This window comes from Ictidomys tridecemlineatus, chromosome 13 (genome assembly GCF_052094955.1).
Source record: "Ictidomys tridecemlineatus isolate mIctTri1 chromosome 13, mIctTri1.hap1, whole genome shotgun sequence".
Taxonomy (NCBI): domain Eukaryota; kingdom Metazoa; phylum Chordata; class Mammalia; order Rodentia; family Sciuridae; genus Ictidomys; species Ictidomys tridecemlineatus.
The window spans coordinates 70,348,489-70,369,510 of record NC_135489.1 but is presented as its reverse complement, the minus strand read 5'-3'; the positions used below and the strand labels follow the sequence as shown (position 1 = coordinate 70,369,510).

The 21,022-nt window shown below is 45.0% G+C and overlaps 1 long non-coding RNA gene across 1 annotated transcript; it reads right to left on the bottom strand.

The window, feature by feature from the left end:
* Window positions 1-15,493: 15,493 nt before the first annotated feature.
* Window positions 15,494-16,841, bottom strand: LOC144370161 (uncharacterized). The gene is made up of 2 exons (XR_013430088.1): window positions 16,691-16,841; window positions 15,494-15,593 (listed from the first exon to the last, which is right to left on the bottom strand). It is a non-coding gene; the product is annotated as an uncharacterized LOC144370161 (long non-coding RNA).
* Window positions 16,842-21,022: the final 4,181 nt, after the last annotated feature.

Here is a 21,022-nt window from a genome sequence, read left to right as displayed (position 1 = left end):
TTCCCGAACTCACACCGGCCCTCTACAAACACGTTCTGGGGAAAAATCCACGTTCTGCCCTAAATACTCTGGGAGCCGGCATGCCTGAGGCAGCAGGATATGCCCTATTCCCAGCAGGGTACACCTTAAACCTGGAACCTCCCTAAACCCAAGGAGTGGGATACTCCCTAAAACCTGATCCACCCTAAACCCTGATCGGCCCTAGTCCTTGAGCAAGGTCACCTTACTCAAGCATGCAAACAATGTCACTGGGAATGTCCAAGGCAAGTCCATTTTCAGGAGTCCTTCCTCTAAGCAACATGGGGTACACTGGCAAGGAAATTGACATACATACTTGGTTAATGGCTCTCAGCAAGGAGCAGCATTTTTTATAGAGAATGTTGCTTCTGGAGGCCAGGTGCCTGGAAATCTCAGGAAAAAAACCCTGGCTGGAACCCAGGATGATGTTCAAGTCTGGATGGCTATTGCCAAGGGAAATTAATTGTATTGCAGTTTCTCATTTCAACCAGGGGCAGCCAGCTTGCAGGTAGAGGCTAGGCAGGTGGCAGCTCCTTGGAGACCAGGGTCAGCCAGCTGGGCAGGGACAGGCTGGGCTGGAGGCAGTTCCTTGGGGGTTGGGGCAGTCATTTGGCAGGGAGAGGCTGGGCAGGAGGCAGATCCTTGGGGACTGGGGCAGTCAGCCTGATGGGAGAGGCTGGGAAGGAGGCAGATCCTTGGGGACTGGGGCAGTCAGCCTGTTGGGAGAGGCTGGGCAAGAGGCAGATCCTTGGGGACCAGGGTCAGCCAGCCAGCTGGGACAGGCTGGCCAGGAGGCAGCTTTGCAGGGACCAGGTTCCTTCCATTTTAAGGCCCTGTCCTTTCCAGGGAATCCAGAGCCCTCTACTGGAGGTCAGGGCCAGAGGTCAATGCTGATGGGTCACCTTCTTGACCCTGCAGTTGAGTCTGCTAGTGCTCAGCCATTATCTGTTCCCCTCTCTTTCTGGGGAACCTGCTTGGCCCCTTCACAGCTGCCCACTAGGAGCAGGACTGCTTTTTGAACCTGAGGTGAGTGCAAACGTGATGTGTATCCCCTTCTGTTGAGGTGGCCTTTCCCTTGTTCCTTTGAATGGGGACTGCAGGGGAGTGTGAAGGCTGTGAGGCCTGCAGAACCAGAAGGCACCCAGAACTCAGGCTGCCATGACAGGGCCTGCAGCTCATTAGGTGGCGTGCTGGCAAGGTCCACAGGTTACAGAAGGGAGGAGTTTCACCCAGGTCCCACCCAGTGCTGGCAAACATGAAGCTCCCAGATATGAAGCAAATCAACACTCTGAGGGTTACGAGCCCAGGTGTGGGCCTCGAAGGGGTGTGCATTCCTGGGGCTGGGATAGAGCTTTGTGATGGTTGTGTCTTTGCTCGAAGGTAGGTTGACATGCTGTCCCTGAGGACATAATATGAGCTGATTTGGAATTGGGTTGTTGCAGAGTTAGTCAAGGTGATGTCACAGTACAGCAGAGAGTGCCCGAATGCAGGGTGACCATGTTCTTATGAGAGGCTGGCTGGGTGAAGAAGGACACATGGGGCCCTCTGAGGATAGAGAAGGAGGCTGGAGCCCAGTAGCTGGGAGGAAAAGGCTTCAAGGTCTGCATCACCGTTTGAGCTGGGAGGGCACACGATGGCACCTGGAGGTGTCCCAAGAGCAGGCCTAGTTACCTGTCTTAGTCTTTCGGCCTCCAGGACACAAAGGCTGAGTCTTGAAGTCACCCAGGGTGTCCAGCATTGTTCCAGCAACCACAGGGAGCAGAGGCTGCCAGCATGGCCATTTGCAGGTGCCCAGGCTGGCCAAACGTGTTGGCATGGTCACCCAGGGGCTGGGCCCCAAGGATTACCTGCAAGAATATCACCTATGGGAACATCAGAGATTCCAGGATTCTGAAATGATTTCCTGAGGCTTTCATAAAATTTTCCCTCAGCTAGCTCCAGCAAGTGGTGCCCAAAGGTGACTGAGAATCTTGGGAGAGCCTGGTTACAAAGGTGAAGGCAGGGAGTTGCAAGGTCATACTGAGGTCTTCAGGCACTAAGCACTATGGCCTTGTCCTTTGTCTTCCCTGCCTACCCTTTGGCATGCAGTACCTCTATCTGGCCAAGTGTTTAGCTAAGCAGTTTCCAGGGCAATTCATGGCAATGTTCTTGTGGTTCCTTTGCCTGCACATCTCTGCCACATGGGTTAGCTTTTGAGGAATCCCCTAGCACATGCCACATTGGCTGTGGCATGCCAGGTTTGCAGATCCTTGTGAGAAATTCAGGTGGAAATCAAGGAAGGCACTGCTTTGGGTTTTGCTTTGAAGTTTGAATTTTGCTTTTTCATTTTTTCATTTTTTCTTTATTAGTACATCAGAGTTAAACACAGTAGAGGGCTTCCTTTTCAATAATCTCACAAGCAAGGAAGATTATTTGCTCCAACTCAGGCGCCCAAGCCTCCCCTTTCCTCCCTCCTCCTGCCCCATCCCTCCCTGCTTCTCTCTTTTTGTTTAATAGAAAGTGGCATATGCTCACATTTACATATCACTTTCTTTTTTAGTCTCCTTCCCACATCTGTATTTCTGAGTATTGGCCTTTTCAAGAGCAAATGATGCTCAAACATTTCAGGTATTTTTTTAGTTCTGCCCTCCTGCTGTGTGCTCTCTGCTTTCTCCTCTGTGGCCAGAAGGTCATTGTGGTGGCTTCAGGAGGTGCAGGAAAGCACCAAGATTACATCAGAACCAGCAGTCTCTGGCTCCACTCACCTACCTCCCTTCCTCTGCTCCTGCATCATGTTGAGAGCACCCAGACCTCACCTAGAAACCACCCTCTTCCCAGTGCTGGTGCTTGGCTCCCTTGGCCTGTCACCATATCCTCTACAACAGATCCCACTGCATGTCTTGTTTCCTTTCTCCCACAGACTGTGATAAACATCATCAGGCCTCCAGTGGGTGACTCAAAAGGATTCCTGCAGCAGCACATCTGGAAAGACTTGGAGCAGTTAACAAAGACGCTGGGGAAGAGTGCTGACGAGACCACCCATGTGGTCCACCTCATGCTGCACTGCCTTCTCAAAAAGCAGCACCCACTTCCTGACCAGAATAAGCAAGGGGTAAGGGCTGGGTATGACTGCCAAGAGGCCAGGCTTCCCCAGCTCCTGGTATATGGCATGACAGGAATGGGAGCAAGCGCTCTGCTCTCCTTGCGGGGGGGCTGGAGGGGCTGCTGAGCTCTTCCACACAGCACCTGCCTGGTGGGGGCCTGCAGTACTTATACCTGGTACTTGTGCATACAGCATTAACCTGTGCCCTGGGAGCACGTGGCACCCCGACAGGTGAAATGTGTCCCACTTTTGCTTTTCAGAGATGTCACACTTGTACTCTGACCTAATATGTGCAAGTCCACAATTTGTTACATAAACAAAGGAGGCTACAAAACACTGTCTGCCGAGCTAACTCTTCTACTGTAAATATTTAAATCCATGCCCAAAGCAAAGATCTGTGAGGGGACTCTGTAAGTGGTTATCTGAGTGGCATTAGGAGAGATTTCAGTTTCTTTTTGCTTACCTGAAAAAATCTTTCAAAACAACCATTGTAGAACAACATTATTTAAAAGCATACAGATAATAGCAGTAGCAATAAAATGTGTGTTACTACCACCAGAGAATCTGTTCCCCTTCAGGTGTGTCTTCATCAGAAACCAGCATTAGCATGTGTTTCCATCTTAACACTGGTTTTGTTAAATGCCTCTTATTCTGGTGTAGTTCCCACAGCACCTGGACTTGAGAGCCCTAAATTGCTGCCAGCTCCTTCCTGCCCACATTACTCCTCAGTAACACTACCACCCTTAGAAGAACTCCTGGGAAGGGTGGTTGGGAGCCCTCACACACCAGATCCCAGGTGGGCACCTTTGAAATTATAACTGGAAGCTCAGTCCTCATCCTCAATGTCAATCCAATAACAAAGACAAGGTCTTGAGAAAAAGGAAGATGATCCCCCACCTAGAGAAGAGCGGCCCCCACCCTTCACGCCACCTTTACTACCTACCTTCCTCTTTCCCACAGCACTTACACTGGCCCATCTCCAGGACCATGGTCCAGTGCCAACCTGGACACTGTGAAAAGTTACAGGGCCTGAGCTCAGGGAGCTCCACCCTCACCACCATCCTTGAGCTGGACAGTCTGTCCTCTGTCCATAATCAGACAGGAGCACCATTTCCTGCAGATGCAGGGACCTTGGCCCAGGAGGGCTCTGAGGTTGATGGTCATCCTGGCCATTGCCCTTGGACCCCAAGCCAAAAGGTGAATTCACTCTAACCTGGATTCTAGTGCTGGAACTAGCAGGCCGCTCCTGAGCATGGGCACCCAGGCCATGGGAACATATGCAGTGGCCTGAGAGTAGCAGAAAAGTGAAGAGGAAGAAGGAAGTTGACAGAAAATGAAAGGAAGAACAGGGTGACATAGTGTGACTGTGCTGATTAGGCTGCTGGGCCTGTCCCAACCTCACCCATGAAGTCAGGGCACAGAGGGTCTTGGAGTCTGGGCCCTAAGTGCTCTGCTGGTCTGCAGATGGTGAGATTCTGATGGTGAGAACTCCCTGCTACTACCAAGGACCTCATCAGAAACTTTAGTCCCTGCGGCTGGCCTGGAACTAGGGGCATGTGTTCCTGCATCTGATCTCCTTTTCATGCTGTGGGCCCTGAAGATCCATAGCCACAGCAACAAGCCTCTCTATATATCCATGGGCCACAAAATGAGCCTGGAGGCAGCCATGTGCCTGATCTGATGCTGCTACAGATTCTGGATCCCAGAGCTCTTGTGCCAGTGGTGGTTCAGCACATGCTCCTCTAATTCTCACCACTTGTCAGCTCTGCTGGGGTCACAGAGCAGTGGTTTGAGGACAAGATGGCCCTGGGATGAGGGCAAGTCCATGAGCCCCTTGCTGAGGAACCTGGTGTGGACATATTGGGCCCTGGAGGCAGAAGGGTAGACAGGAGGATGCAGAGTTTCCAGGAATTCTACCTGAGATATCCTGCCTGTGCCTCATAAGCCACTGTGCCCAACACTCAGCTTCTCCCTCACTCAGACCTCCTGTACCTGGGTACCAGGTTGTCTGGAGGATAATTTGATGTCAGCTCTAATGGCACAGTACTCCACCAGTCCCCAGTCAGGAGCCCACCAGGAGCAGCCCTCAGCTAGAGGCCCTTGCAGAAACACTGGGGGTGAGTGCTGAGGAAGGCTTATGATGGCATCAGGAAATCCAGGGTGTGGCTATGCCAGGTACCCAGCACCTAAACTGGTGCTCAGGGGTCAGGGGATCAGCTCTCTGATGAGCCACTTGGCTCAGATGAGAAGGAACTCAGCCTGCAGCTGAGCACATGATGCCCACAGCTCACCTTTGCAGTCATGGTGAGGGGACACGAGTCACATACTAGTACGTGTTCCACAGAAGCTATAAGGTGAAAATCCAAGAGAAGCTATCCTCAGGAAGAGAGAAATCCTGGTTCAGGAACAGTACTTGCAAAAGATCGGAGCAGGGAGAAGTTTGATGTGCTCAGGCAGCTCAGCCAGAGCAGGGAGGTGTAAAGCAACCTGGAACCAGTTTGTGTCTCAAGCTTTCAGATTGCAGACCTCTCTGCAGGGACTCAGCAGCCAGTGTGCAGGACTTTCAGATCTGCCTTTTTCAGGCAGCAGCTCTCTGTGTGCTACCAGGCCCTTGGGCCTTTGGGAGGAGCTGGGGGCATGGTCTGCACCTGAGTCCCTGCCTTCCACAGCCCAGCCCTGGAGACTGCTGAGGGTTGAGGGAGAGGGCCTAAAAGCCTCCCTCCAGTCTACTGCTTCCTGTATGCCCGTAACCTGTAATAGAGGTTACCGGCAACCATCTAGGAGACTGGCTACACACACTGTTAAGAGTGGGACTCTGTCCTGCCTCAGCCTGGTTTCTGGCATGCAGAATGGCCTCCAGGTGGCAGCAGCAGTCTGCATACAACCAGGGCCAGGCTCCTGGGGCAGATGTGGGTGAATGAGTGGGCTTGTGAGCATCCACCAGCAAAAGCCTTGCTCTCTTCCCATCCAGGGTGTTGCTGGAGTCTTAAGCACATGGGCTGTCAAACTTGTGTGTGTCTTCAGCCCTAAGAGGCCTTTTCTCATCCATTCTTTCCCAGTGGCATAATGAGAAAAAAAAAATCCAGGAGATTCTCTGAGGCCCTCAACCTGAGAGAACTCTGGTTTGTGCTATCCCAGACCTGCTAGGCAGGCCTCTGTCCTCTTCTCAGCTTACCAGAGAGTGGCCCCCTGTTCTTGCAGGTGAGAAGTCAGCCACCTGAAAAGTACTTTGACCACCCAAAATAGGCAAGATCATGTGCCTTGAGTTGGAGAAGAGCCCACCAAGTCCTGAACCCACACTTCAGAGACAAGCCACCTGCTGGAATGGGTGAGGATGCTGCAGGCTCACTATTTTCTTCCTGGGCCCGCTGGCCTCTCAGCCCTCTTAGATAGTAAGAGAGAGAGTCTTGGAGTTGGGTCTCCCTCCTGCTGCTCTGGTGGGCCCCTGGTCATAGATGCTGCTGCACTGCCAGTGCCAGGTGCAAATGCTCCTGCCACGCTGAACTGCTGCCTGCCAGACACCCATCACCAACCCCAGCTACTTTCTCACTAACTGAAGCAGGAGCCATCTGGGGATTAGCTGCTCGTGCCCATGAGTCACGAGGCCACAGAGGTCAGCTAAACAAATCTGAGCCAGGATCGAGGGGCTTCTTGAGGCCAGGGTCCCACTTGGGACTGAGCCCTGTTTCATATTCCTCCCCACCTGGGTTGTCCCAATTTTCACCTGCAACCCACAAGCCCTCTTTTACTCTGGTAAAAGGTAACCTTGCTGAACTTTCTAGAGATGGCAGGAGGCACAGGTGACACTAGTTGGAAGGACAGACTAGCTCTGCTGGGAATCCTCAGAAGAGAGTTGAATGAAGTCTCCAGTAAAGCGAGATAGAGCTACTCATATTGGGAGGACCTAAGACCCTAGTCCTCATATCAGGACCTGAACATTGAGGTTTTTGGCATTCCTTTCACCCACACCACCAGTGGTGGCTGTTCCTGATATCCAGAAGTCTGGGCCTGAGGAGGACTTTCTGTGGGAGGTGTGAGGGCAATCCCAGGTTGTTGGGCAGGTAGGGTGTGTCCAGTTTCTGGCTCAGAATCAGCCAGCACATTCCCAAGTTCTGTCTCCTCTAGTCTGACATCTGTTCTCAAGAACATTTACAGGACTCTGGGGCACTCCAAGTCATTTGTACCAGGCCAGGAAAGGTAAGTACCAGGAAAGACTTAAGCTGCCCACAGGTGGCTGCTTTCAGAGGTCCAGGCTCGTCCTGCTGCGATGTTGTGGCTCATGACTGGTAGGGAACATAGGAGAGGTCCCAAAGGGGGAGGAGAGTGAGATGGACTCCTGGCTTGGTGGGAACTCTCTAGAAACATCTGGCCCAAGTCCTGTCCCCAGCAGGGCTACTCCAGTGTCTCCAGAATAATCTGTGTATTTGGGGAAAAGAGGAGGTGTCTGCACCCTCCCCTCCAGGCACAGTGCCCCAGCTGCAGACATCTCTCTCTTGCCCAAGGCAGCCCAATCTCAGGTCCCTCAGAGAGGTGAGGAACTTGGGGTGCCACTAGGGGCCTGTGTGGGGTGGGGGCTCACCAGCCTGTTCCACCTGCTCCTTCAGCAGCTCAAGCAGCCCAGTGGTCCCCACTGCACCCCCCTGGCCAAGCCACTTGTACAGTTTTGCCAATTACTAATACAGCAGAGGTGGCTGCACTGGCATGCCAGTGAGTGGCAGGTAGGCGGTGGGCAAGGAGCACAGCCTGCTCTGCCCCACTCCAGCCAGGCAACTAAGCCCTTCAGCCTCTGACATCAGAGGCCAATACAGGAAGGTGATGAGGCCCTGCAGAGGGCAATCAGAGGTGATGGCAGGCAGATGCTCAAGGTGAGGGCCAGAACAGAGTGGAAAGACCTAGGGCACCTATGGAGGAGGAGGAAGAGGAGGAGGACACTGAGGGTCCCAGACCCAGAAAGAGGCAGCTTGGGTGCTTTGGGTTTTGTTTTTAGTGATTTAAATTTCATTTGTATGTATGTATGTGTGTATGTGTGTGTGTTTCCCTAAACAAAGCCATAAATGTGCATAGTCTGGATGATCAGATAGTTCTGTGGGGCTTGGGATAGAACCCAGTGCCTCTTGCATGCCACCCCTGCTTTCCCCATCCTCCTTTAGGCTGGTCTCTCGGTATTTACTTCTAAATAGCAATGTTACTGCTGCTTTTTCCTTTTATTTTCAGACTTAGAAATTATCCATTGACATCCCACTGTGGGGAGTCAAAGTTCTTTCATAGAGCCCAGATGCACACATGCACACGTGTGTGCACACACAGCACACTCGTCCTGCTTCCTCCCATTTCCATTAATAAGGGTTCACTATGTACAACATGTTTCTTTGCATACACTGGTTACCATTGAGTAATGTGTTGTACTTACATCTCTATATAAACTCTTGTTTTTCCTGGATTTAATAATTGCCTCATTTGGGGGTGGGTATTTTCTATGTGCCCATTACTTATCCTCAAATCCTGCCATGGAATGGAATGGAATATGAATCTCTTTTTGGTACTGAAAACATCAGGCAATCTACATGCTTAATTTTTCCTAGAGCCTGTGGTAGCTGGCCTCCAAGACAGCCCAGTGGTCTGCCCTTCTGGAATTGATGTCCCTGTCCTGCTGCATGGCACAAGTTGGTCTGTATGACAAACAGAGGATGGCAGAAGCAATGGCTCTCTCCCGGGCTCCAGTTTAGGTTACAGAACACACTGTGGCTCTTGTCTTGGATGTGGTCTTCCCTTCCCACTGCTCTTTATTGCCCCTTCCACTCTCCCTGTTTCCATTTCTCCCCCACCCCTTTCCTCTTCCTCTCTGCTTTGCTCTCTATTTCTATTTCTTCCTGTTTTTCTCTCCCTCTTTTTCTTTCCTTCTCCCTGTCTTTCTTTACCTCTCCCTTTCTTCTGTCTGTCCCCCTTTTTCTCTTCCTCTCTGCCTCCTCCTTTTGGCATTTGCTTTGAGAGAGGTCCCCTGCCCCATCAAAAGCCACTCTGTGAATGGGTCCACTTGGCTAGGAGTGCAAGCCTCCTGCCATTAGCCATGCAAGGACACCATTTTGGAAGTGGTCCTCCAGCCCTCAGACTTGGGAGGATGGTGCCCCAGCTGTCCTCTTGACTTCAAGCAACTTCATGACACCTACAGCCTGAGTCTTCCACCATTCTGCTTCCAGATTCCTGTCCCCTAGAAACTGTGTGGTAGTAAATATTTGTTCTGGGATTACTTGTTAAACAGCAAAAGATAAGCAACACAGAGCCATTCTTCCTCAGGCATGCATCTGTCAAGGTCATCTTCACACCTGTGCACCATTTACCATCAGGGACTTCCCTTTACTCTAGCCTGGGAAGTTCTTCTGTCTGCTTCTGGTTGGCATCCCCTCCTTCCCACATCCCACACAGCCCTATGTTTTGTAAAATTCCCTGGTTTAATACTGAGAGGCAAAAGTACCAGCCCAACCTGCCCCTGCCTCAGAGACAGCACCCCAGCCCTGATCTTCCAGCTCGAAGACCTAGGAGTGAAGCTTTTTTTGTTAACTTGCATAAGATTTCAGTATCTGTCAACAGCCTGGATATGAACTGCCCTGAAGGATGTCACCATGTTGAAGCCCATCTGCCTTGAGGGCCTGCTGGCTTCTCCTCTGGGCCCACAGTTTTGTGTGGGTTGAGCCTACCTGTGCTAGCCAGCTTTCTGTTATTGTGATAAAATACTTAAGAAAATCACCTTAAAAAAAAGGAACGTTCATATTTCCAGGTTTCAGTTCATGGTCACCTGGTCCCGTTATTTTGGACCTGTGGCAGGGCAGCATATCATGGCAGGAATGAAGCTACTCACTTCATGGAAGCCAGGGAGAAAACAGGAAGAAACCAGGGGTCCACTCTCTCCTGGAGACCACACCCCTAGCAACCTAGGACTGCCCACTAGGCCCACCTTCTACAGGTTCCACCACCTCTGGATAGGGCCATGGGCTGGGTACCAAGCCTAACACATGGGCCTCTCAGGGACACTCAAAGTCCAAACAATGGCACCACTGGGCTGGGCTGTCTGCCTTGGCCTCGAGGTACTAGGGACCCTCCTCCAGCTTCACTGCTTATCAGCTTCTGTTAGTTTCTCTTGTCCATGGCTCCCAGCATGGGCAGCAGACCCCTGATGGAAGAGTGTAGCTATCCTCAAGCATAATCTGCTCCAGGCCTGGACTTTTACCAGGCTTTCATCCTCCCTGGGGACTCCTCACAGGCTCTCAGGTGGGTGAATCCTGGAGTAAGAGCGTGCAGGTGTACTAGCCACATTGCCCTGTGTGTAATCAGAACTTATAGGTCGTGTGTGACAGATACCACCTGAAGCAAAACTGGGTCCAAGGAGAGCCAACACTGCACGGCCTGGCTGCCTCCTGGCTCTTCATCAGCCCTGCCCTGTGCAGGCTCAGAATCAGCCCCAGGTTTCCTCACTCCTGTATCTAGTGACCCCATGCATGGGGTATTCTAGCTGAATGGCTCCAGGAGATACCCCAGGTGGTGCACCTTCACTGGCCCAGCCTGTCACAGGCCTTTCCCTGAGCATGTCACTGTGGCTGAGGGTGGCCAGAGCCAGGGGCAAAGCCAGACTCCACCCACATATGGAAATGGGGTTTCTCAGTGGAAAGTCAAGGCACTGTTGTACATAGGGAAAACACCAGGTGGGGAAACTGAGGCTGAGGCCTTCTGTAGAAGTGTAGAAGCTCCAGGGACTCATAGAGTTTCATTCACCCCAAGGCCATAGGAAGACACATCTCTTCCCAATAGTGCCCTGTCCCATCTCCCAGTAATTCTCTTTCAATGCCAGCAGGGAAGAGTGTGACTAAGGGCCCATTATTAACTTGCTGATCTTGTTTCTGAGGCACTGAAATGGCTTAGGGGATCCACTTGGTATATAATGAGGTCTCCATGACACATTACTTGGGTATCAATTAACTATATGGGTAAACGTGAGGCAGGATCCTTCCTGCTAGAAGGGAGAGAGAGCCAATCAACCTGGAGCATCAGTTGGATTTGGATTCAGCCTCTAGCAGGAAAGAGGAAGAGGAAAGGACCTGCAGGGCCCAGTGGGGCTGGGCCTCACTTCTTCTCCTCTACCACTGCCACCATACACTGGGCATACACTCTGGTTTCTGCTGCCTCAGTCCCTTCATTCATTTATCAGTCACCTGCCAAAATGAGTAGTGTTCAAGAGAGGGGACTGACAGGGGACAGGGCAGTGCTGGGGAGAGACAGCTGTGCAGGCAGGTGGCGTTTGCAGCTCTGTGGGAATCAAAGATGACAAACAGCATCTTCGGGGCAGGGAGGTGGGCAGGGCAGGAGTACATCACAGAACAGGAGGAAAGAAGGGGCTGGGCCCAGGGACAAGGGTGGCATGGGGATGGGTAGGCCACGAGGTGCAGACCAGCCCTGGCTTGGCTCAGAGACAGGCTTCCTTGGGCACTGTGCCTGAACCAGGTGTCACATACTGCCAGACCAGAGCAGGATTTGTCCCCTACTGCTGGAAAGCTATAAGACTAAAGCAGCCTTTGAAAACCTTTAAGAGCTTCATTTTCTCCTCTTAGGATGGGGATGCTAAGCCCAGTTCCCAGGAGTGCTGTGAACATGAACAGGGTCCCCCAGCAGGAACTTACTGAACTTGGTTCCCTCTACACCTCCCACAGGTGTGGCTTGGGCACAACCCTGGTGAAGCCCAGTGGAACATTCTCAGGTCAGAAACAGGGTCCAGGGTACATTCCTGGGGTAGTGTCCTGGAGGAGGTAATGTGGGCTGGTCAGCTGGCACTTGGTGGGCAGAGACCAAGTGTCAGGCTCAGCCCTGTCCCCTCGGGCCAGCAACACTCATATGCTCTGGGTGCCTCTGCTGGATGTGTCCCCCAGATGAGGACCAGTGAATATACCCTCACATACCCTACCCCTGGCTTTGCTCATGGTAGAGCCCCAGCATGCCCTCTGGTGCAGTAGATGCCCCCACCCTGGTCTACTCAGAAAGTGACTGGCAGCTGCCACTTGCCAACCCCCCCCAAGCCTCATGTCTTTTCATGACACTGACATATGACACTTCTGGGGCAGGGGATAGGGATTCCAGGAAGCTGCCAATTGCAAGTGCAGCATGTCCCCATTTGTCTTGGGGCAGATGGCTGCCAGTGAGCTAAGTGTGTGCAGGGGAATGGGTGCCACAGGAACCCCTTCCTGCAGGGAGTGTGGGGCAGTAGGGGCAGGCACCCACTGGTAAAGGAGCAGGGATCTATATGAGGAAAACTTTAAAACTGTGATGGACTAAATCAAAAAAGATCTAAATGAATGAGAAGTTATTTGATGATAATATGGATAGAAAAATTAAATATTATTAAGATGTTGATTGCCTTTTCCTGTACCAATGTCATCTCCTGACCCAATGCCATTTCCTGTCCCACTGCCTTCCCCAAGCCCATCACCATCTCATGGCCCACTGTAACCTAAATAAAGTTGTTATGGTCATTAATCAAAATAATATTAAATTTGCATGACTGAATAAGTTGTGGTAGTGATCATGAGTGTGAGCAAGGTGAATATTCTGATGTCTTTATCTTGTTAACCTTACTAAAATATGAATAAAATTATAATGGGAAAATGCAATCAATGTAAATATATCTTATCCCACTTCATTAATGTTTACTTAATAATGCCAATGGGATTCAACTCTTGATTCCATTTTATTGAATATTTCAACAAAATATTCCCTGAAATAATATTAATAACTCATTACTAAAATATTCATAATCCAAATTATGCAGATGTAAGGCATATTTTCTTGCTAAAAATTTATCTGCCCTGAGCTCTCCCTCCTCTTTTAGTTGTGCCATAGATTTCAGGTTTATTGAAAAATATTTACTTTTTCCTTTACAAGAAAGGATAGTTCAATCCCACAGACCAGTGAAACATCAGTTTCTCCCTTCTATCCTCTGTCATCAGATGCACTCAGGATACCTGTAGTGCTGGCACCTCCCTGGATGTGTGTGACACACTCAACATTACCCAAAGGCAACAGTGCTCCTTTCATAGTACCCCTTTGCATGAGGGGCTTTTCATGTTAAGATGTTAAAGTCATCAAAAGCTCTCTTGAAGTGTCTACTTCTCTTTGTTCGTTAATACTTTGTTCACAAGGACAACTACAGACTTCTTATTCTTTGCTAAATAGAAAATCAGGCATCTCTCAACTTTACAGTGTATGTGCCTCTACAATCAGGAGGCTTGTCCTTTCCACAGGGAACTCTGGATTATTCCATGGAAGGTGGAGAACAACTAACAACTACCTTACCCAGGGTCTGCTCCTTGGGTGAGCAAAGGGGCATAAATGTTTTTTGCATTTAGAGTCAGTAGGGAAATGGTAGACCCTGCCAAGGGGCTCCTGAGCATATTTGTAAGATCAGGAGTCCTGGTCACACTCCAAAAGGGTCCATAAATCCATAGTGATTCTGGAGAAGAGGCCACCCTGGCAAGTTTGAGCACTTCCCCCCACACCCACTGTGTGATACAGGGTAAGCCTCTTATTTCCACACCTAAATTCTAAGGACATGGTAATTTACTTAATTCATGCAAAATGACGGAAACTGTGTCTGGTTAGTGATACCAGTGGGCCATCATTGTCACCCCAGCCCCTGGATCATTATCAGTGAATCAGTGACAGGCCCCCTCTCCCAGGTATATTCCAATGCACCCTGTGCACCCCACCTGAGAAAGAGGGCACCTCCACACAGGTCAGAATTTTAGTCTCAATCACTGCCTGAAGAAACCCCAAATCAGGATGCTCCCCAGCCCAAAGTGTTACAGTCACAGTACACAGAAGGAGTATTCCCAGTGTGTTCTGGGAGGCCTTGTGCCCTGCCCCCTCATGTCTCTCATGGGCTAGGAGCCCAGATAAATAGTTGTTTTACAGTATTGTTTAAGAAAAAAAATAGCAAGGAGAAAGAAGTCTGTATGTGTTCAATACAGAAAAATTTTTCTTTGTCAATATTTTTGATTTGAGGTTAGTTGAATCCATGGATGAGGACTGCAGATAAAGAAGGTTAACAGGGCAGGGGTTGGGGCCATAACTCAGTGGTAGAGTACTTGCCTCACATGTGTGAGGCACTTGGATTGATCCTCAGCACCACATAAAAATAAATAAAATAAAGATATTGTGTCCATCTACAACTAAAAATTTATATATTCAAAAAAAGGTGGTTAACAGTATATACTTTATAACCCACAGCACATTACAAAAGGGACTGCTCAATATTTAATATAACTAATAAAAGCCTCTATTTCTAATGACTCTGCTATGACCCTCAGGGAAAGTTGTTTGCCACTGGCAGGATAATAAATGCATTTCAAAAGTTCTCATTTCTTGCAGTTGTGACTAGTTTATCATAAGTTTCACTAGTCAATTGGCAGACGAAGCTTGTTCCCATCATAGTCTGTAAGTTCTTGGCAGGAATGTTCTTAAGCCACAAGGCCATTCTGGGTTCTTTAATTATAACTAGAAAATGTCATCTGCAAATCCTGCAGAGGGATACCCACAGCTGGGGTCATCATACTCCGCTTAGAGGAGTAATTGACAGAGACCACCCTTCAGACCTTGTGCATGGAGAATATTCCTCTTCACTGCCAACCCCAGGATCAACAGGGACCTGGAGTGGCACAGGCCAGGGAGGTACCCTACCACCTGCTCACTAACAATGAGGAAGACAAGGACACCCCTTCTGCCTGATGTGCACACCCAGTTTCCAACACTTTCTTCCTCACCCAAGCTGCCTGTGATTGACTGCACAGATCCTGCAGCTGACCTGGGGCCCAGGAGATGCTGCATTACAAGAATAATGTTAAACTTTATACATTTATGAAGCCTCTAAGTAAAGAAAACATTTGATATTTCCAAATCAAGGTATGAGATATATATATATATATATATATATATATATATATATATATATATTTTTTTTTTTTTTTTTGCCATGGCCAAGTAAAGATGTAAAAACATTTAAAATAAAATAAAAAGTTCAAACCTCAAACTCAGGGCTGGGGCTGGGGCTCAATGGTACCACACTTGCCTGGCATGTGTGAGACACTGGGTTTGATTCTCAGCACCACGTATAAATAAATAAAATAAAGATCCATCAACAAGTAATAAAAATATATTTTAAAAACTTCAAACTGATTTTATGACTTCAATTTCTTAAAAGTGAGTCACACTTAATGCATAATTTAAGAAGGGCATAATCTCAGAATTGAGGACAGCACATTTTACTTCAGAGAAACCTATCAAATCATTCTTACTTCTCTCATTCCCCATAGACCCAGACCCAGGCTAACCTTGGATTCTGTCTTGGCCAACTGATAGGAAAATGCAAAATGACCCTATTTTATTCACAGTGTTGACAAGACACACTGAGGCTTCATCACATCCTTTTGAAATGACTGATGTTGGTGAAGATGGCCTAATGTAAAGAGAAGGAAAACAATGTGTATTTAAGTTTCTAGCCATGTCTTTAAACTGGTTACATATTTAAAATATTGATTACTCTCACAATATCACTATAAACATCAGATTAAACCCAAGAATGAATTAAATCAGTTTTTACTTTCAATGAGTGACATCACACTAGTTTTGTCTTCTAAGTTATGTCACATGGACCCAAAATTCATAATATTCTGCACATCCACTTTGGATTTAAATCCACATTATGTCTGACTACTAATAATATACATAACATCATTCATTTTTGTCAATCAACCAACTAATTAACAAGTCTCAGAGACCCTAGTTGTCCTTTGGCTGTTTACTGACTCATGCATGAGGTCACTTATTGTCCCTTGCTGGGGAAACAAAGGCATAGATTCTCCAGCCATGCCGCCCCACCCTCGTCTACAGGCCCTATGAGCATCCCTGCTATAAACACTATGGTGACCCTGAGGTCCCTGATGCTCACCACAGACAACCAAACTCTCCATACCTGCCTATTATAGTTGAGTTATGTTCCCCCAAATTCATATGTGGTCTCAACCACCAATACTTCAGAATATGACTTGATTTGGCAATAGGTCCATTAAAGTAGTAATTAAGGTAATAAGGTCCTTATTATGATTAACTATAATCCATTCTGACTGGTGATCTTTGAAAAAAATATAGTCTGTGTAAGGGGTGGAATGCCAAAAAAAAGACTGATAGGCCTAGCAGTGTTAGTCTTCAAGAAAAAAAGGAAAGATAAAGAGCTTTGATTAAGAATAAATAAAGGTATGACCACTAGATCAGCATCACTGCAGATACTCATTATGGTTTGAATTCAGAATGTCCCCTAAAAAGTGCATACTCTGAAGGCTTGATCTCCAATGTAGTAGTATTTAGGGTGGTGCTGTTAGAAAATAATAGAATCAAGAGGACTTTGACTTCGTAAGTGGATTCATCCATTGATGGCTTCATAATATGAATTAATTACTGGGAAGTGGTAGAAACTGTAAGAAGTGGGATCTAGTTAAGGGAGTGGGTCTTTTGGGGCGGGCCCTTGGGAATTATATCTTGTCACCAGCCTCTTACTGTCATTTTCTCTGCTTCCCAGCTGCCTGGAGGTGAGCAGATTTCCTCCGCCGAGCACTTCTGCCATGATGTTCTGCCTCTACCTTAGGCATAAGGAATGGAGCTGGCCAACCACAGAATAATACCTCTGAAACTAGGAAGCAAAATAAGATATTTTCTCAGATATTTTGTCAAAGTAATGAAAAGCTAAGATAATATAAAAGAGAATAATGTATACCCAGAAGAGGAAGATAAAATCATCAGTAAATGTGAAAAATTAAATCCCACAAGAGGAGTTGACATGCAAATGATAAATAGTAAAGTATCATACATTATCAATATAACAGACAATCAAACTTCTAGGAGGAAAAAAAACAAAGAATATTAAAAACCACCAGAAGAAAAAAGAACAAAATGACAGGAAAAAAATATATATACTTTTTCATAATCACCTTGAATATAAATGTTTTTAATTTTCCATATAAAAGATACAGATTGGCTGAATGGATTAAAAAAATAAGACCATATATACATTCTTGGTGTGTGTATATCTTTGTACATGAGGTACAAAGATATACACACACCAAGAGTGAAAGAATGGAAAATGATGTTCTGAACAAAGGGAATCCAAAAGCAAAAAAGGGAGTGGCTACATTTATAGTTGACAAAACAGACTTTAAAATAAAATTAGAAGAGAAAAAAGATCACTATGTATTTATCAAGGGAACAATTCATCACAAAGACATAATTATTATAAATACATAAGCAATGTCTTGGAGCAACCAATTTTTAAAAACAACATAATTGGAGAGAAATAGAAACAGGCCACAATAAATACATTATCCAGATTTTTTTAAAAATCAGCAAAGAAACATCAGACTTACATTTTACTATAAACTGAATGGATTTAACAAACATCTACAAAATATTCCATGCAACAGTTGCAAAATATACATTATTTTATTCAGCATACACAAAAAAGTTTTCCAAAATAGACTATATATTAGGCCATGGAGCAAGATGTACCAATTTTTTTTAATGAAATTAATTTTTATATTTTATCTGATCACAATGAAAAGAAACTAGAAATAACTGCAGAAATTACACAAACACATGGAGATTGAGCAACACACTACTAAATGAACAGTAGATCATAGAAGAAATCAGAGGGGAAATTTTAAAGTTCCTTGTATCAAATGATATAGAACCATAAGTACCAGAACAGAAAAAATAGTACTAACACACATGTTTATAGGAATGAATGCCTACATAAAAATTTTTAAAAAATAAAAAAATCAATAACATTGTGATTAATCATAATACAAAATGTTACAAAAACAAAAACAAACCAAATCCAAAATCCATAGAAGGAAAGACTCAATAAGAATCAGAAAAGAAATAAATGAATTAGAGATTAAAAAAATAATAGAAAGCATCAATGAAACAGTTGGTTTGCTGAAATAATAATATTGACAAACCCTTAGCTAAACTGACAAAAAGAAAGAAGGCCAAAATAAACAAAATTAGACCCCCAAAAAAACTAATATTAACAGGTACAGTGAAATTCGAAAGATCAGTATGAAAGTTTTTTTGGGGGTGGGGGTGGGGGCGGGGGTGGGAGGGTGGGAGTATGCCTAATAAATTAGAAAATCTAGAAGAAATGGAAAAAATTTCTGGACACATATGACTTGCCAAAATGGAACCAAGAGGATATATAATACCCAAATAAATTAATGACAGGTATTAAGATTGAAGCAGTAATAAAATGTTTTGTTTAAAAGAAGAGGAACAAAAAAAAAAAAAAAAGAATGATCCTAGAACCAGATGGAATCATTGCTGAATTTTACCTAATTTTTAAAGAATCCAATGCTACACAAACTAATTCATAAAACAGGAAAAGAAAGCTTTCAAACTCATTTTATGAAGCCAGTTTTATCTTGCTAACAAAACCTGTAAAGGACACAACAGTACAAGACAACTACAGACCAATATTTCTGATAAACATAGATATAAAAATCTTTGATAAAGTACTTTCAGATTAAATTTACTAGTGCATTAAAAAGACAGTATGCCATGACCAAGTTTGTTTCATTCCAATGATACAGGAATGGTTCAACACACAATTCAATAAATGTAATATAGCACTAAGTAAAATCAAGTATAAAAATCACATGATTATCTCAATTGATGCAAAAAAAATCCTTTGATAAAATTCAGCAACTCTTTATGATGTAAACCCTGAATAAACATAGTGAGATCATGTCTCAATATAGTGAAGGCTATATATTATGCTTAACTGAGAAAAGCCTAAAGTGCTTCCTATAAGATCAGGAAAAAGATAAAGTAGCAAATCAAATTAGCCCTCTTTGTTGATGATGATTGAATACCTAGAAATCTGGGGGAAAAAAACATCAAAAGTAAAACTGATAAATTCAATGAAGTAGGATTCAATATTAGCATGCATTTAAAAAAATCAGTTGCTTCTGCATGTACCAATAATAAATTATCTGCGAAAGAAATCAGGAAAACAATCTCATTAAAAAAAAATGAAGGAGGAGAAGGAGGAAAAGGGAAGAGGAAGAGGAGGAAAAGAAGAAGCATAAGAAATACTGACGAATAAATCTAAGAATGTGAAAAGTTTTTACAATACAAATTACAAAATACTGAAGAAAGAGATTGAAAAACACACTAGAAGTTAAAAACACCTATTATGTTCATGAATCGGGAGAATCTGTATTGTTAAAATGGCCATACTACCCAAAGCAATCTACAATTCACTGCAATCCTCAACAAAATACCGATGACATTCTTCTTAGAACTAGAAACAAAAAATCAAAAATTCATATGTAAGAAATAAAGACCAAGAATAGTTATAGCAATTTTGAGCAAAAAGAGCAATATTAGATGCACCACAATACCTGAATTCAAATTATACCTGAGAGCCATAGTAACAAAAACAGTATAGTATTGGCATAAAAAGAGGCAGGTAGAGTAATGGAACAGGACAGAGAACTCAGAAATAAATACACATTGCAACTGATTATCAACAAAGGTGCCAAAACATTCCAGAAAGAACAGACTTCTTCAACAAATGGTGCTGGGGAAACTGGCTATTCACATGTAGAACACTGAAACTAGATTTGTCTCTCACCCTGTACAAAAATCAACTAAGGATTAAAGACCTTAATGTAAGATGAATCCTTCAAAACTACTAGAAAGAACATGGAGGAAGCACTTCAAGATTATGGCATAAGCAAAGATTTCCAAGTTACGACTCTAACAGCACAGGAAATCTAAATAAGAATGAACAAACAGGATTGCATAGAATTAAAAAACTTCTGCACGGCTAAGACTACAATCAGCACAGTGAAAGACAAAAAAGAGAATAAGAGACAATCTTTGGTAGCTATTCATCTAACAGGATGAATATAGGAAAAACTTAACAATCAAAAAGCAAGTAATATAATAAAAATGGACAAGTGACTGAATAGACACTTCTCAAAAGAAGAAATGCAAATTACCAATAAATATATGTGAAAAAGCTAAACATCTTTAGCTATTACAGAAATGCAAATCAAACCTACCAAACCAGTTTGGTAAGATGGTTATTCCAGTTGGAATAGTTATTATTTAAAAAAAAAAAAAAACAGTAACAAAGAAAGTGATTGAAGAACACACTAGAAGGTAAGGATGTGGAATAAACGGAACCATATACAATGTTGGTAAGAATGTAAATTAGTACAATATCTATAGAAAACAGTATGGATGTTCTTTAGAAAATCAAAATAGAATTACCATGTGACCCATCTATAGCACTGCTGAGTATTTATTCAAAGGGAATGAAATCAGCAAATGAAAAAAGACACCTAAATGATCATGTTTATAGTGACACTATTCACAATAGGTAAGACATGGACTCAGCCAAGGTGCCCATCTACAGATGCATGAATAAAGCAAATATAGTGTGTATATATATACATACATAATAGAGTATTATTCAGCCAAAGAAATATGAAATCCTATCATTTGTAGGAAAACAGAAGAGGATCTTGTTAAATGAAATAATTCAGATACAGTAAGGCAACTATTGCATGTTTTCTCTCATATGTGGAAATTAAAAACCAAAAAAGATATTTAGAAAGAAGGATCATTTGGGTCCAGGAAGAAGGCAGCAGGGAGAGGGGAGAATGAGCAAGGGTAGAAAAAAGATCAATACATTATATGTACATGTATAGAAATGACACAATGAAACACATTAATTTATACAGCTAGCATGTGATAATAATAAATAAATATATTAACATATTTACATACAAAAAAAGAGGAGATTAGGACAAAGACACACAATAGGGA